This window comes from Mirounga leonina, unplaced genomic scaffold, assembly GCF_011800145.1.
Source record: "Mirounga leonina isolate KUSES-001 unplaced genomic scaffold, KU_Mleo_1.0 Mir_174, whole genome shotgun sequence".
Classification (NCBI taxonomy): domain Eukaryota; kingdom Metazoa; phylum Chordata; class Mammalia; order Carnivora; family Phocidae; genus Mirounga; species Mirounga leonina.
This window is the reverse complement of record NW_023270451.1, coordinates 83,835,564-83,853,972: the sequence shown is the minus strand read 5'-3', so window position 1 is coordinate 83,853,972 and position 18,409 is coordinate 83,835,564. Positions and strand designations below refer to the sequence as shown.

The 18,409-nt window shown below is 44.8% G+C and overlaps 2 non-coding genes and 1 pseudogene across 2 annotated transcripts; 2 read left to right on the top strand and 1 right to left on the bottom strand.

Annotated features, from left to right (window-relative positions):
* The first annotated feature begins 8,799 nt into the window (after window positions 1–8,799).
* Window positions 8,800–8,871, top strand: TRNAC-GCA. The gene has a single exon. It is a non-coding gene; the product is annotated as a tRNA-Cys (tRNA).
* Window positions 8,872–10,458: 1,587 nt separating this feature from the next.
* Window positions 10,459–10,530, top strand: TRNAC-ACA. Its single transcript has one exon. It is a non-coding gene; the product is annotated as a tRNA-Cys (tRNA).
* Window positions 10,531–13,560: 3,030 nt separating this feature from the next.
* LOC118021443 lies at window positions 13,561–13,739 on the bottom strand (annotated as a pseudogene).
* Between the last annotated feature and the right edge of the window lie 4,670 nt (window positions 13,740–18,409).

Sequence of the window (18,409 nt, the reverse complement as noted above, 5' to 3'; positions counted from 1 at the left end):
AAAAAGATTTTATTTTTTTAGTTTTAGGTTTACAGCAAAATTGAGAGGAAGGTACAGGAATTTCCCATATACCCCTGCGTTCCACCCACCCCCAGCCGCCCCCACTATGAACACCCCCCACCAGCGTGGTACGTCTGCGACTGTGATGCACATCATAATCACCCGTGGGCTTGGACAAATGTACAATGACATGCATTCATGATTACAGTATCATGCAGAGTACCTTCACCCCCCGCTAAAAATCCTCTGCCTGTTGATCTCTCTTCTCACCCCCAAAACCCCTGGCGACCACTGAACTTTTTACCATCTCCATAGTTTTGCCTTTTTCGGGAAGCCATGCAGTATGCAGCCTTTTCAGATTGGCTTCTTCACTTAGTAATAGGCATTTAAGCTTTCTCCACATCTTTTCCTGGCTCGTGAGCTCGTTTCTTTTCGGCGCTGAATAATATACCTTTGTCTGGATGCACCACAGTTTATCCATTCACCTCCTGAGCGACAATTGCTTCCAACAGCATATTTTTTGTACCTTTTGAACACTGTATCATATGAGTTCTGTGAGTTCAGTGTTTATCTTTTTATTTTTTATTTATTTTATTTTTATTTTTCATTTATTTATTTTTTTTATTTATTTGCGAGAGAGAGAATGAGAGACAGAGAGCATGAGAGGGAGGAGGGTCAGAGGGAGAAGCAGACTCCCCGCCGAGCAGGGAGCCCGATGCGGGACTCGATGCGGGACTCGATCCCGGGACTCCAGGATCATGACCTGAGCCGAAGGCAGTTGCTCAACCAACTGAGCCACCCAGGCGCCCAGTGTTTATCTTTTTAAAATAAAATATACAATTTGAAAATATATCATATAAGGTCTCACCCACCAAGACTGGTGGGGAATCCAGCATGGGTCTGTTTGAATGTCCTCCCCCTTTCTGCTGTGTTTTGCCAGAATCCCCAGTGTGGACAATCTGCACTGAGGCCCATCCTCAGCCAGGTCGGCTCCGGCCTCTTCCAGGCAAGCAGCTCCTGCGGGGCTTCCCCCCTCTAAGGCCTGAGCCCTTGGCGCTCCCCGGTTCTGCTGGAGTTCTCTCCCAAGACTCTGTGTTCTCTACCTGTCCTTCCCATCATGCTCCGGAGGCTCCGGCCAACCCTTCCCCTGTGCGGCTCACCTTCCTCCACCTTGCAGACAAATACAAGTCCATCTGTGTGATGGGGCTTGATGCCTACTAAAGGCAGCCCACCCAGCCTGGCAATCTCATTTTGCTTGTGCAAACACACACCCTCACACTCACCCACACAGAAATTCTCAAAGACTAGTAGAAGCATGGTAAGTGGACATAGGAGCCAAATTAAACAAGTGCCCAGTGGCCAAAGTGGGACTATTTGAGGATCAAAAAGAAAAATTAGTGTAATTGATTGAAACACAGAAAACATGCATTTAAAAATCCATCAATCCATGAGGATATGTATATATTTTTAAAGCTCTCACTGGTCAAATCTGGAGGTTGCTAAGGCATGGATTCATTATTCTGAAAATTCATAAATAAAAGGAAAGAATCAAGCATTTGTTCTATACCTTTGCTATTAACTATACTCCAACAGAACCAAATAGCTGGTAAAGGATATCTTTCCTTATACAAGAATTTGAGCTAATGAGGTAGAGGATGGGAATAAAACCATTTGCAGCTCCTAATGACATAAGAGATGTAAGCGAGTATCACCAATGCCTGCTAAAGCCGTGAGATAAATGTTTGATGGGGAAATTGACGAGGTTAACAACCCCTCAACACACCACTTAGTCCCAATTCCACAAAAAGAGAAACAAGCAGACATGAGGAGCATCCTTATACAAAGGAAGTACACGGTCCTTCCAGTGACATCTTCTTGCCAAAGGTTGAACTCTGGTCAAGCCTCTATCTCTAACGAGCTTGGCCATGTTGAAAATATGATGGTTAATTTTACATGTCACCTTGACTGATCACAGGGCACATAGATATTTAGATAAACATTATTTTGGGGTGTGCTTGTGAGGTATTTCCAGATGAGATTAGCATTTGGATCAGTAAAACCTAAGTGAAGCCAATTGCCCTCCCCAATGCCGATGGGCATCATCCAATCCATTGGGGGCCTGAATAGAAGGAAAAGGCAGAGGTGGGGCAAATCATTCTCTCCCTATTTGAGCTGGGACATCGGCTTCTCCTGCCCCAGACTAGAACTTACATCAGCAGCTCTCCGGTTCTCAGGACGGGAGGCTTGGACTAGAACCACATCACCAGCCTCCCTGGGTCTGTAGTTTGCAGGTGCGCGATCATGGGACGTCTCAGCCTCCACAATCACAGGAACCAATTCCTTATCATAAACCCCTCTCTCCCTCCACCACCATCCCCTCTGTTGCTTCTGTGTCTCTGTCTCTGTGGAGAACCCTGACCAATAACTGAATGACGGATGCCACTACTTTTGTATATATTTGAGATTTTCCATAATAAAAAAATTAAAAATCCCTTTCCCATAGATAAGTATTCTTAAGTATAACAGAAGGAAATTACATTCCCCAATTAAAAAAAAAAATACTATTTTTGTTTTCTGGTTCTGATGAGGGTTTGTATCTTACATTAATCAGCCGTGCATCCATGTGTGAGGACAACTCTCTGTATTCCCCTTAACACCATGGAGAAAGGCTGACTTCTAAGGCAACTTCACTGAAAAGCAAGGAGAAACAAAGAAGCATGCTCACAGAACCAGTTACTATGGTTTCGGGCTCATTGGCGGCATCAGGAGCATCACCAGCAACACAGGGTGAGGTCGCGAGTGGATGGACGAGGCGATGAGTTCTGGCTGCTTGGTGTTCCTCCAGCCAGCTGGGCTCTCACCTCAGGGATTGGCGAAATGACTCAACTTGCCCAGAGGTTTGGGGGGTGGGGGGGTAGTGCTTCCCTCCAGCTCCTAAGACACACCCACTTTGGTTTATACGTGGGCTGGTGATACCCCTAAAACGTGAAGATAATATTGCCCCGTGAACATGAAACTAGAATCAGCACGCAACAGATGGGATTGGCCATCAGCAGAAGTGACCCCAAGAGATGTGTTTTTGAGCAGGCGCACTCAAAGGGACTTCTTGAGACGGGAATATCGGTAAAAGGGAGCTATGACCTCACTAACTGCATCATAGCCTAATAGCCTACAGTATCGGGCGACGCGCTGTTATCTCTCAAATATTTCAGAAGAGAAAGCACACAGTAAGGAACTGGCTGGTGTTTCATCTAGTCCTGCCACGCAGAGACCCGATTCACTCTGTGCGTTAGAACTTGCAACATGGTCCACAAGCTTTAGTCCCAGAGTTAGACTGTCTGGGCTCCTGAATTTCTCTAAGCCTTAGTTTCTTCATCTGCAACTTGGGGATAATAATCGTGCCCAGCTCAGGGGTGGACGTGAAGACTCAAGGTGACAATTCACAGAAAACGTTCAACGCTGACTCGCAGGAAGGCCCCTGCGAGAGCTGTCTTGTAAGGATGGAGGGTCCTGGGGTCAGTGGAGGGGAGACAGGCAGCTGAGTCTTCCTGCAGTTCAGGTGCGGCCGGTCATAGTGGAGATGGTAACTAAGATTTCCTGTGCCTCTGGCTCCTATCCCACCCCAGCCCCCGCCCCCCAGCCAGCCAGCCAGCCAGGGAGAGCTTGCATCCTTAATACCAGGGGGAAGGGATGAGCCTGTCAATGCAAACTGTCAATGCTCAGCTTTCACATTCCAGCCATCTGGGCGCTGGGGGATTCAGACCATACAGACTGGCACTTACAGCCAACTCCATCCCAGCATAGAAGGGCCACATGGGCATGGTGGCAAGTACCAGGGAGCAAAGCAGAAGATGCAGAAAGGACCAGCATGGGATCAGAAGGTCCCAGTGCTCACAGTGGGGTCAAGACCAGGTGGCAGACTAGACGCCCACCCTCCCCGACAGCTGCGGTACTCCGAAAGCCCCTTCAGAACTTAGGCACAGCACAGGGGAAGTTGTGGGGAACCCCAGAGTTGAGTCATTCAATTTCTGTCATTCAGCAGGATGGAACACAAAAGAGAGATCAAGCTGTTTTGTAGAAAAATGAAGTGACGTATCCTCTAGCCCTCCGTTTGTGAACCAAGACTCGAACACACTTAGCAGGTCGGAGAGTGGAGACACGAGGCGGGGAAGGGGAGCATGCATTCAGGACACGGGGTGACAGGACTCAGCCACCTAGTAGGGGCAGCCGAGGACACACTGAGATGCCCACTCTGGTGGGTGTGAGTATTCTGGCCTCCAGAGAAGGGACAGTACTTTGGAATGGGAATAATTCATGAACAACTTCTGTGGCCTGAGCAGAAAACCCTCAAGAACATTCGATTCCATTTGCTCTGATTGCAGCCTCACTAAGCAACCTTCTGACAGCTAATTTGGTTTCCGGGGGAACCTGGAGGGCGTTCCGGCTTACTGGACCTGTATTGAGAGGCGGACTGGGGAGGTGTTGAGAGCCGGGTCAGATCAGGGGGCCTCTTTGCATTCGGGGGTCTGGCATGTGGGTCTGGGAGCCGAGCTCCATACTGGGACGACCACACTGAGGTTGTGCCGGCTGGGGATTAGCAGACCCCGTTCCGAAGCGGATTGTTAGCACCCTGCTGAGGGGCAGAGTCTGTGTTGAGACCTGGGGGGACCACAGGGGAGGGACGTGAGGGGGGGACGCGTGACAGCCGCTGGGAGGGCCACGTCGCTGAGCCACGTCCTGAGGCTGACATTTCACTTTGAGGAAGCCATCGTAGGAAAATCAGGAGAAGTGGGCAACACGTGTGCTTATGTTCATCGAAGTGTTGTTCATAATCCTGGAAAAAAATCATCCACTTTCCAACACTCTTGACTCTTTTTTTTTTTAAAGAAAGGCGGACTGCCGAGTACAGCACCTCATCTGCTTGTGTCTGGAGTCTTGGGAGCTTGACTGCCTACATCCTCTACAGACGGACCCGAGAGCTTGTTTGGAGGGTCTAGCACAGGGAGCAGCTACTAGTAGACCCTCGAGCAGGGACCCATCCTCCTGTACCAGGGAAGGCCAATCTCACTTCAGAATCATCTCAATACAAGAGCAGAAAATTCTATCCAATAGTACCCAAGAAAGATTCAACAGAAATGCAATGATGGCTCAATATTAGAAATGCATCACCGCCGAGCAGGGGCTCTTTGAGAGCAAGCACCCCATGCCCAACCCCGGGCCCTCCCACCTGCCAACACCTAGGCTGGTCCTTGCCCACTCCCCTCCCCCCACAGTTTGGGGCTGCAGCTTTCTCTGCCTGCCGGAGGCCGGGTGCCTCCCCTGGGGTAAGCCCGGAGAAAGCCTCTGATCAGTCCCAGGTCTTAGTCCCTGGGAAAGGAAAGCAAAACAGAGCGGGAGAGGCAGAAAAAGAAAGCAAGCATCTTAGATGTGGAGGGAATGGGTAGGATCCCTCCGGTACCCGGTAATCACTACCGGCATCATCATCACCGGCATCACCTGGGAAGAGGGGTGTTCTCACGGACACAGGTGCGCAGGCGGGAGGTGGAGAGCAGCTTCTGACGGGTGTGGAGCTGCGTGCCCGGAGAAGGCGCTCAGGCAGCTCCCCAGGAGGCCCACCATGGGAGCACAGCTTGGCAAAGACTGGAATTATGGAAGTATCTTATTAAAAGGACAGAGGGAGGTGGGGGTATAGCTCAGGGGTAGAGCATTTGATTGCAAACCAAGAGGTCGCCAGTTCAAATCCCGATGCCTCTATGTGGAGGACCTTTCACTCCAGTGGAAGGACAGCTCCTTGCTACCCCTAGGCCCAGCCTCCCGGAATCTAGCTTTCCAACAAGTAGTGAAGACTGAGTGTGTCATGTTTATGTCAGCCATACTCATTTCCTGAAGGGATAGAGGAAACCTGCCCTAGGCTTTCTCAGTGTTTCCCTTGTGCCTAATTATTACCATCCTGATTTTATTTGTTTATACCAAGCTTGCTTCAAAAAAAATTGAATCCGAGGCAGCTCGCAATAAAAGATACATAAAAGTCCAACTGATCAAACAAGTATAAACAGGGCTGACTATATGAGGTTGTTAAAATTATGGCGACAGAAAGCAGAAGGGGGGATGTCGGGGGCTGGGGGATGGGCAGTTATTGATGAACAGGGACAGGGTTTCAGTTTGGGAAGATGAAAAAGGTCAGGAGACAGATGGTTGCACAGCCATATGAGTATACTTAATGCCGCTGAATTGTACACTTAAACATGGTTAAGGCAACACGTTTTATGTTATGTATTGTTTACCACAATTTTTTAAATTGAAAGGGGAAAAAAGGCAAGGACTGAACATTCAGAGAGGAGGTAAATAATTATTCCTGAGAGCCCAGGTTAGGAGAAGCTACTATTGCTGAATATAAAACTCATCTCTGAGCTTCCTGGTAATCAAACAGGAGTGGAAACATACCTATTTATCAACGGAGTGCAATATCTCATTAGCTCTGAGAAACAGCAGACATTCATATGATAGGTCTTTATAGATGGAACACTGGAGAGATGGTTATTGACAGGGCAGCCAGGTACAGATGCACAGGTTGTGCATTATACAACTCCACCAGTTACATAGTACCCTGCAGTTATGTTTAACTAGCCACATTTTACCCCTTTACAAAAAAAAAAAAAAAAAGAGTAGAAACTGTGCAACACACACATATGTATACATGTGTGAGTGTGCATGTGAGCGTGTGTGTGTGTGCATGTGTGTGTGGAGGGGGCAGAGCTCACCAGTTAACTACCCAATATACATTCTTCCCTCTTCCTTAGTAACAGAACCCTGATTTTATAGAGCAGTTATGCCCACCCTAAAGACCACATTTCCTGGCCTCTCTTTGGGTAGGGGAGGCAAAGAGGGATAAGATGCAGTCATTAGACAAGACTTCTGGGAAAACTTCAGAGAAGGACAAACACGACATGTCCTTTTTTTGGCCTTTACTCCTGCTTCCTACTTGCAGCACAGATGTGATGGCTGGAGTACCAGCTGCCACCTTGGACCATGGGTCAACCTTGAGGATAGGATCCACATTTCAAGAAAGGCTGACCAGAGAGCTAAAAGGAACCTGTGTCCCTAAAGACACCCTGGAGTGGCCATGCCAGTCCAGGTCTGCTCATCCGCACACACCCTTTGCAAAAGAAAGGCATGTGTATCTAGCTTGTTTACACCACAAAGGAGATGTGTTTACACCACAAATCAACATGAGTCAGAAGGCTCCTGTCCTTTCCCCATCAACTACGAAGTATCAAGGACCTAGCTCAGTAGGTCTGAGTTACTCATTAGAAGGAGGCTCTTCTAAGAAGGCTACTTCCTTGACCATGAAACTCCCACGGTTACAGTCAACTGGGCGCTCCTGAGGTCTTCCTAGCTCACCCTGTGACAATGTATAGCAGTGCAAGGAAAGATCCTTCTATAGGTGCACGTTTTGTGGGGCACCCAGCTCCACCTGGTCCAAGCCCACCTCTCTGTGGAATAAAGAGAGCTCAGGGCCCATGTGCATTTGGCTGCTTCCTTGCCTGTAAGCACCCCCAGGAACTTCCTGTCTTTCCCACTAGAAATGCACAGTACAGTAGTGAGCGAGTCTGCCCCCACCCCCACCCCACCCCCTGCACAACAGCACTCTCATTTCTGGTCATTTCTGCATTCTTTAACTGAATGCAGTTTCTAACTGGTGGAGTATGACTCGCCTGCTGGTTGGAAAAGGTAGTTCTACAGAGGGCTTGCATGACTATCTCAACAGATAGTAAAGTCATCCCTCTATTCCGGAGGAGTTCATGGTCAGCATGTCCTCGAGCCTGGTGCCCTTCAGTAAATACGTCGCGAAAGCAAGCACGAGCCTGGTGCCATTCAAAGTGTCATCCATGAGCTCTCTGTCAATGCTTAGAAATTCTACAACAATCTGACGTTCCACTCTGGTGTTGGCGGGGGGGGGGGCAGTGGGGGGGGTCTCAAAGTCCGCAAGTCTGATGCACTATTATTGAGCCATGACAGAATTTTGGAAAATAAAAATAAAGCTGATCCTTCGCTGCAGAAAGTTGGAAAAGCTTTGCTCGACTTTATCCCCCTTGGAGATGCATTTGTCAGCAGCGTGGAACATAAGGCACTTCAGGATTTAGCTCGCTGTGGCAGTCAGAGCCCTCGGGTCCAGCAACGGAAGCCAGATGGAGCCTCAAACGTTTATTACAAATATATATCTCACCAGGAAAGAGGAGGGGGAAAGGAGACTCCAGGCAAGCTTTCTAGGAACAATGCCCCAAGCCGAGCTGCAGACCTGGCGTGCTGAAGAAACACCCACACCCACCGCCAGCACCCAGCGCTGGGGGCCAGTCTGTTTCCACCAGAACCAGCACACGCCCCGCATCTGTCCCAAACACTCAAGGCACCATCCCGACGCCATCCCGACACCGCCCCCAAATCACAAACTAGAAAGGATCAATTTGCTTATATCAAAAGGTAAATTCGTGCAGGACTAACATGGAGAAGCTGACAATGAACATTCTAGTCATCGTTCAGTGGGCAGCACCTTACCCCGGGGCTTCACTTTCTGCCAGAATACCAAGCCAGGTACAGACGTTGTGGTCTCAGATGGAAACTTCAGGGCTCTTCCAAGCTGGTGCCGAGAAGGGATGGTGCCTTTTTGGAAAAGGAAGATAGTTATGGCATGAGAGGCTGCGTTTATAGTTGCCCAGACCTAGCAGTTCTGTAGTGAGTCTGAATGAGCGGCCTGTGTGTGGAAGTGTAAGTTTATTAATTACACCTTCTTTAACAGGAGGGGGTATAGCTCAGTGGTAGAGCATTTGACTGCAGATCAAGAGGTCCCCGGTTCAAATCCAGGTGCCCCCTTCAAGAACCTGCTTTTTCCTCCTTCACCTGAAATGACAAAATTGAGTTGAATAGCCACTGTCCTCTAGTACCCCAGACAGGACGAGGCTGGCTTGAGCCTACGAACCAGCACACTTACGGTCATTCCATAGACTCAGCACCGCCTTGAAGACCAAGGACAAGGCCGAATCCATCCCAAATGTCCTTTTTGAGGGTCTGTCTCCCCAGAGCCGCAATGGTCCCAATTTCAGCATCATCCAGGGTCCAGTCCAGAGGCAAAAGCTGCCTCCGTTATTTTAGCAGAGAATTTAATATAAATCATCGCTAACGAGTGTATCAGTTTCCTAAAGCTGCTGTAACAAAGTACCACAAGCTGGTGCTTAAAACAACAGAAAGGTATTGGCGCACCGCTCTGGGGCCCCGAGGCGGAAATCAAGGGGTTGGGGCAGGGCACACCCTCTCTGAAGAGGAGGGTCCTCCCTGGCTGTCGTCTCCCTGTGTGTGTCTCTCCTCTTCCTACCAGGACCCGGTCATACTGTGCCCCGATCCTCTCCACCGTGACCTCACCCCAGCTCGCTGTCTCCCCCATGGCCCCATCCAAGTAAGGTCGCATCCTGCGGTACCAAGGGAAAGATTTCAGCAGATCTTTTTGGAGATCCGACCCACAACGACCAGAACGTGGAGAACTGACAGACGAAAAGGAGGGACTGAGTTTCACGGAGGTGGTAGCTGTAAGAAGCGGCTCGGGCTCCGGGGCCGGGGGAACAAAGAGAGGAGGAGGAACTTGGGAAGTCTCACGGGCGTGGGGGGATTCTCTGCAGATCCTGGCCTCGGTTCCCTAAGGAGGCACTGGTGTCCCCGAAAAGCCGTGGCAAGGTGGGTCCTGCGAGCACCAAACTGCAGGTGGCAATCACGGCTGCTCCTGGGACGGGCTGTGGCTGCTAGGTGACCCCAACAGGAACCACCACAGGCAGAACAGGTGCCTGGTCCGGCTCCCACCTTCCCGTCTCCCTCCCAGAGCCCTACGGGGGACCAACCGGGAAGCCACCCGGCAAAGGATAAGCGTGGTTTACAGAGTCCCAGAGCCAGCATTGCAGGGCAGAGCCCAGAAAGGGGGACTTGGAGCCTAGGGACAGTCATTTCTTCAGGTGGCTCATCTCACCCAGCAGTTTAAGGGTTGACTACGGGGAGAGCTGAGGCGATGAGAGAGGGCTCTGGCTGCATCCGAGGGTGTAGCATTGTGTGGAGGGCTCCGACCCACCACCAGTCCGTGTGTCTTCTACCCTTCAAGTGGTGCGCATTCTGGGCATTCTGAGTCTGTGTTCAGGTGCTCAGCACAAAAACCACAATACAGATGTTACGACAGATCCTTCCAGCTGTCAGGGAATGCTTCCCAAGTTACTGCTCTCGCACAGGACCTGAAGATGGAGAGGTTGCCCAGCTGGGGGAGAAAGCAACCTGCTGCCGCTTCTTCTAAAGCAGGGAAATGAGTTAGCAGTAAAGCAGGTCCTGCAACTCAGCCTCCGTGCTGAAGGGGCCATCCGGGGCGCGAGTTCTGGGTGTGGCTGCACAGGGAAAGGGTATTAATTGGATCTCACTGGTATAGCAGGGGGTATAGCTCAAGGGTAGAGCATTTGACTACAGATCAAGAGGTCCCCAGTTCAAATCTGGGTGCCCCCTGGCATTTTAGCCACCAGCGGTGGTGGTGGTGGTGGTGGTAAAGAAGTTCCAATTTCCTCTCCTCTTGCTGAATCTGGGTTCTGAGTTTTCTTGCAAAGGGTGAAGAAGCAGAGATCACACCCAAGCCGGCAGCTCTGCTCAGGTGGTGTGTTTGTCCCCTCCTCTGATCTCCCCACACTCCCCTCACCTGGTCCCTGCACTCACCAGTGTGTACTTGGTCTCCTGGCTGAGGGTGAGGACTCTGTCCTTTGAAGGAAGCCAGAAGGAAATCTGAGATCATCTATAAAAGGACAATATTTCAACTGCTGTATGACTTACCAACAGTTGCTAAGGAAGCCAGAAAGCAGTACAATAACACATTCCATATGTTGAGAGGAAATCACAGTCAGCTTTGAATTCTATTCCCAGCCAAACTATTCTTCAAGAACAGACAAAAGCTGAGAGTTTACTGCCAACAGACTCTCACTAAAGCAAATTTTAAATATATACTTTAGAGAAAAGAGAAGTGATCCCAAAATGGGAGATCTGAGACAAAAAAAGGAATGTTGAAAAAAGAAAATATAAGATATGTAAATAAATCTTAAAAAATCATTGACCATATAACACAATGCTAATGCATAATTTATAAAGTTTTTTTAAAAAGATAAAACTGGGGTGCCTGGGTGGCTCAGTCGTTAAGCGTCTGCCTTTGGCTCAGGTCATGATCCCAGGGTCCTGGGATCGAGCCCCACATCGGGCTCCCTGCTCTGCGGGAAGCCTGCTTCTCCCTCTCCCACTCCCCCTGCTTGTGTTCCCTCTCTCGCTGTGTCTCTCTCTGTCAAATAAATAAAATCTTTAAAAAAAAAAAGATAAAACTAAAATACTGGTTAACAATAACATACAAGGAACAGAGTGATAAGAGTTAAAGTATCTTTATGTAATTTGTGAGGAGGATAAAAATATTAACATTAGAACTTTAAGATTTGAAAGCAGAAATTTCTAGTGTATCCTTTCAAAAGTTGTGATTTTGCCAGGCAAAAGGGGATAAAAGAATGCAGGGTATATGCTGGTAGTCTTGCTAAACACTCATTAATTCTAATAATTTCTTTGTTGATTCTTTTCAATTTCTTATGTATATGCTCATACCGCCTAAGTATTTTACAAGTTTTATTTCCCTTGTTCCAGGCCTTAAGATTTTTCTTACCTTATTGTACCGATTAGGACCTCAAGTGTAATGTTGAATAAGGGTGTTAATAGTAAATATCTTGACTCATTCTGATTTCAAATGAAAAGCTCTCAACATTTTACCATTAAGTACATATCGTGAACTATACTTTTTCTAAGTGATCTTTATCAAATTAAGGAATTTTTCTTCAATTTCTAGTGTGCAAAAAAAAAATTTATCATGGATGTGAAATTTTATCAAACCCCCTTTTTGCATCTATTGAGATAATCATATGATTTTTCCTCTTTTAGTCTACTTACATGGTGAATTACACTTATTGCTTTTTGTAAAATTAAACATACTTTGGATTTCAGATATAAATCCAACTTAGTCATGAAGTCCTATCCTATATATATATATCAGATATATACATTTGTCAATTCTGTTAGATAATAATTTAATTTTTCGTACCTATGTTTATGAGTGAGATTGGCCTATGCATTCTTTATACTGTCCTTGTTAGGTTTTGGTATCAAGATTGTGCTAATCTCGTAAAAAGAGTTATAGAATGTATATATCTTTTCTATTCTTAGATTTTTATGTAAAAATAGTTACTGCTTATTTAAGGATGAGACAAAACTCACCAGTAAAACCATCTTACCTGAAATTTTTGTGAAAAAGTTTCAAATAACAGTTTGAATAAAGTAACTACTTAAAACTTAGAGGACTATTCAGCTTTTCTATTTTTTTGTGTGTGTCAGCTTTATTAAGTTGTATTTTTTAAGTTCTTGCTCAATTTCAGCATAGCATAGTAGCAAAGTCTTTGGACGCTTAACACATAATATGTGGGTTCAAATTCTGGGCTCTGAGTGGACTTAGTGAAATCGATTAACTCCCTTAGCCTCAGTTTTGCCATATATAAAAAGGGCATGATTATAGAAATGAGCACAGTGATAATGCCTCATTCATGGAGATGTTATGAAAATTAAATTAACATTAATAAAATAAAAATTAACATTTTTAAAGTACATAAAATCATGTCTGCCACACAGTTTAAGTTCTTTGTTCATGTTTGTTAGATTTTTAAATTTTTTGTATATTGTTTTTCATAATGTTAAATAATCATTATTTTAAAGTCTAAAGAATCTGCAGTTTTGCTTTTTAATTTCTGATATAGGTTTATTTGTTTCTGTTTATTTTTCCTATCAGTTTCATGAAAGTCAATCTTTTCTTTTCAAAAACCAACTTTTGGCTTTGTTAATCCTGTCTATTGTGTGTTTGTTTTCTATTTCATTAATTTCTGCTCTTTTCTTTCTTCTCTCATAGTGTTCTTTTATCCAGTTTTTCTAACTTCTTGAGATGGATTTTTAGTTTATTTCTATTCTTCTTTTCCAGCATATTGCTCAAAGCTACAAGTATTTCTCTAAATGCTGATTTAATGTCCATCAATGGATGAATAGATGAAGAAAATGTCACACATACACACACACACAGTGGAATATTATTCAGCCATTAGAAAGAAGGAAGTCCTGCCATCGGTAACAACATGGATGAAACTGGTGGGCACTGTATTAAGCAAAATAAGCCAGGAACGCCCCTGCCCCAAAAAAAGGTAAATACCGTATGGTATCACTTATATGTGAAAAAAAATTTTTTTTAAGTCAAATCCAGAAACAGAGAGTGGATTGGTCATTGCCAGGGGCTGAGGGGTGGAAGAAATGGGGGGATATTGGTCAAAGGGTAGAAACTCAGTTATAAGGTGAATAAGTTCCAGAGATCTAATGTACATCATGGACACTATAGTTAATAATACTGTATTGTAAACTTGAAAGTTGCTATGAGAGTAGATCTTAAGCATACACACACACACACACACAAGTAACTATGTGGGGTGATGGTATGTTAATTAACTTTTTTTTTCAGTCCCCTCTACCACAAATTAAGCAGTCGAGTTTCCCACATTTGGGGAAATCACAGGGGTCAGCACATCCGGACTGCAATGAATGAGCCTCACCCTGGAAAAACCACCTTCATGATCATGGTATCTCCCCTGCCAAGTAAGTATGGGTGTGTTAATTGACTTGATTTTGGTAATCATTTCACAATGTATATGTAAATCATATCATACATTGTACACTTTAAATATATTACAATTCTATTTGTCAATTGTATCTCAATAAACCTAGAGGGGAAAGAAACTAAAATTTTTTATTTATTCATAATGTTTTTGTCCCTTCTGTTAATTAATGAAAAAGGTTTATAAAAATTTTCCACTCTAATTCTAGGTATGTTTATTTCTCTTTGTTATTCTGTCAAGTTTTTGCCTTGCATATTTTGAAGCTATATTACTAGAAGCACAAAAATCAGGAATTTTTACATCTTCCTGTTAAATTCAGCCTTTGGTTATTAATAATTTATCTTTTTATCTCTAGTAATATTTCATGTTTTAAAGACTATTTTGTCTGATAGTAAGCTACACCTGCTTTCTTTTTGTTAATGTGTTGCCAGTCATTTATTTTTTCATCCTTTTATTTTTCAATCTTTCTGTATCCCAAATTTTAGATGATGTCTTTTGTAAATAGAATATAGTTGGTTGGTTTTAACCCCAGTATGATAATCTCTGTCTTTTAAACTGGGGCATTTAATTTATTTACTTTTAGTGTAATTGCTGATGTATTTGTATTCAAGTCTACCTCATTTTATGCTTTCAATTTATAGTGCTTATTTATGTTTTTCTCTCTTTCTCCCTTTTTTTTTTTTTGACTGAGATTTTTATAATGCTATTATTTTTCCCTACTGGTTTGAAAAATATAAATGCTATTTCTTCTATTTTAGTGATTATGCTACAAACTCCATATGCATAGTTATTTCTCAAAGTCTGTAGTTAACCAGTGGATTTATCTTCTGCACAGGTAATACAAACACCTTAGAATACTTAAAAAAATTTTTTTTTGTTTACAATTTTTTTAAGATTTTATTTATTTATTTGACACGGGGCGGGGAAGAGCAAGCACAAGCAGGGGGGAGCGGCAGGCAGAGGAAGAAGCAGGCTCCCCACTGAGCAAGGAGCCCAATGTGGGGTTCAATCCCAAGACCCTGGGATCACGACCCAAGCCAAAAGCAGCCGCTTAACCAACTGAACCACCCAGGTGCCCCAGCATCTTAGAATACTTTTTTTAAAATTATTTATTTGACAGAGAGAGACACAGCGAAAGAGGGAATACAAGCAGGGGGGTGGGGGAAGGAGAAGCAGGCTTCCCACTGAGCAGGGAGCCCGATGCGGGGCTCAATCCCAGGACCCTGGGACCATGACCTGAGCCAAAGGCAGATGCTTAGAGACTGAGCCACCCAGACTCCCCTTAGAAAACTTTCAACTGCACTTACTTTCCTCCCAACTTATATGCAGTTTTTGTCTTTTACATTATTCCATAAGTTGTGTCAACCTCATTACTGTTATTTTTTATACAGTCAATGTTCACTTAAATTTATTCAGATATTTACTATTTCTTGGCCTCTGTCTTCCTTACTACATCTGTCCTTCCATCCAAATCATTTCCCTGCTGCTTAGAATATACCTTTTAGAATTTCCTTGAGTGCATGCATGCTATGGATGAGTTATTTCAGTTTTTATTTGTCTGAAATTGTCTTTATTTTACCTTCACTCCTGAAGGATATTTTACCTGAGTACAGAATTTTATGTTAACGGTATTTCAGTAGATGCAATTCCACTGCCTTCTGGTTTTCATTGTTACTCTAGAAAACTCAGTTGTCAATCTCATTGGACCTCATTGAAAATAATGTGTCTTCTTTTTATGATGCTTTTGAGTTTCTTGTCTGTGATTTTCTGCAGTTTTACTACAGTAACTCTGGGTATGGATTTAATTTTGTTTCTTACGTTTGAGATTCACTGGGGTTCTTGAATGTCAGCATTAATGTCTTTCCTAAGTTGCAAAATAGTCTTAGCCTTTGTCTCCTCAAATATTGCCTCTACTTCATTCTCTCATTTTCTCTTCCAGGAGTCCATTTAAATGTACACTAGACCTTCCTACTGTATCCTCTAGATTTGTTACTCTCTATTCTGTGTTTGCTGTGCTTTTGTCTGCATGCTTTATAATGGATGCTTTTTCATCCCAATGTTCTAATTCACCGATTTTCTCTTTGGCTGAAATCATTCACTGACTATAACATGGACATACTCATTGAATTTTTAATTTTAGTTATTGATTTTTAGATACAAAATTTATTTGTTCTCTTTTCACATCTTCTTAGTTACTTCTTATGCTTTCCAGCTTCCTACTGAAATTTTCAAGCTTGTCCCTTATCTTCTTGAAAACAGCAAGCATTGTTTTTTTTTACAGTGTGTTTCTGGCAGTTCTAATACAAAAAGTCCCTGTGTTTAGTTCTGTGGTCTGTTGTTTCTATTGATTTTCATTGGTGGTTTTTGCCTCATTGTGTACATAGTTATTCCTGACTACATATTGTACACTGTATTAAAAAATGTATTTGTAGAACTAATCTGAAGCCAGGTGGAGATGATAGTATCCTTCATTTGCTTTTTCCGGGTATGTGAGTGGCTCTAGCAGTCAGGATATCTTAATATAATTTCAAGGCTTGAGTTTTCTGGACCATCCAGATGTCACAAAGACCAGCCCCAAATTCTTTCAGGGACTGTTTTTGCTCAGTTCACCCTTCCTCCTCAGGGTCCTAGCCCAAAGCCAGAGTTGGTTTTACCTGTGTCCCTATTCTAGGTGGGCCCAGAATTCTGACTTCTATCCCCCTGGTCCTGAGAGACTTCCAGAAATTCACTTAGCCTCTCCGCTGCCTCTCTTGGACTGAAAACCATGGTCAGGGCCAAAGCAGCCTCTCATGTGGAGCTTTATCTTTCTGTTTCCCATTTGTTCTGAATCTCCACTTTGTATTTCCTATCTAACTAGTTGGCCCTCTGAGGCTTTTGATGAGATGTTTGTAATATTTTCCCAGCTTTTTTATTTGTCCTCATAGGAAAGATTGGTTCAAATTACCTTCTTCATTAAGGAACATGGAAATTCCTCTGCAGGATTCTTTATACCATTATATGTTTTAAATCTTTTGACTAAATTTTTTAAAATGATTATATAAATTAGGGTCTACTTCTAGGCATTCTCACCAAGGAAATACTGATGCAGGTTAAAAAAGAAAGAGTGGTAAGACACAAAAGAGGGAGAAGGGAGAATCAAGTGGTCTAAGTGTGTGGTGGAGGCACCCTCTGAGAGATTCCCAGGGGGAGGACAGACGCTCTGCTTTTGATATGCTAACTCTTACAGTCACTTCTGGGAAGTAGGAAGATGCATATCCACACTTCACAAGTGGTAGCAGTAAGAACAAAGAGATAGTCTTCTCTCTGGAGATTATAACAAGGTTGAGAAAATGAGACATTAAGAGAAAGGAAGTGAAGTCTCCCCACAGGCCATGAAGGGCAAGAGTCTCCAGGTAGGTAGGAGGGGACTGAGCCAACTTCATCAGCCTCTTCGGTGAAATGTGACCCCAGTAGCTATTGTCTGGATGATGCTTAGGGTAAGATTCTGGGAGCTGGTCCTGGTGCAGATCCTGAATTTTTTTTTTTTTAAGATTTTTTATTTATCTATTTGAGAGAGAATGAGACACAGAGAGCATGAGAGGGAAGAGGATCAGAGGGAGAAGCAGACTCCCCGCCGAGCAGGGAGCCCGAAGCGGGACTCGATCCCGGGACTCCAGGATCATGACCTGAGCCGAAGGCAGTCACTTAACCAACTGAGCCACCCAGGCGCCCCAGATCCTGAATTTTTATCCCAAGACAAAGACCATTCGTTTAATGGTTCTATGTGGGGAGAAGAGGCAGAAATGCCAGCACCCGCTTCAGTAATTTAAAAAGAAAGGGGGCACCTGGATTGGAACCAAGGGCCTCTTGATCTGCAGTCAAATGCTCTACCCCTGAGCTATACCCCTCCTGTTTATTGCTTCTCATTATCACCTTGTCACCCACGCACTGCACTCAGGACCTCTATGTCTATAATTTGCTGGGTTTTTTCTGCATGTCCCAGGAGGTGGCAAGCCTCCTCCACTGTAGTCCACTTTCCTGTCTTCCCCTCTCAACCTTAACTAGTCCCCCTCTCTCCTGCTCTCTTCCCCAAGCAGTAGCAATGGCATCAACCTTCACACCTGGAAAGATCGTTCAAGTCTGTACTAGTCTTTCTGCCGAGGCTGGCACATAGTCATCAGAACAACAGTGGTTGCTTCTGGGCCTTAAGTGAACCTCACGCTCAGCCCAGGGAGAGCCTCCTCCATACTCCAAGCCCCAGGAGGGTGCTCATTGTTTCACTCATTCATTTATTCACTCAACAAACCCTCTTGGAGCATGATAGGCGCCAGGCTCTGTCATCCATGTTGAGGACACAGACTAATAAAACATTATCCCTGTTCCTCAAAGAGTCTTAGTCCAAGCAGGAGACAAACCCACGAACCAAAGTATTTCCACAGAGTGGCAGAAGTCCAAGCAGAGAGCTGTGAGAACAGGGAGTAAGAAGCTATGCTGCCAGGAAGTCAGGAGGGGCTTTGTGGAGGAACTGGACAAGCAGGACCCTGCTAAAACGAAGAAGCTAGGGAGGCCAAGGAAGAATAAGGCCAGGGGAGGAATAAGAACGAAAATGTTTTTAAAAAGTGGGTCAAGTGTGTCTGGAGATCAGTGAGGCTTGAGACTGAGATCACAAGGAAGGTGTG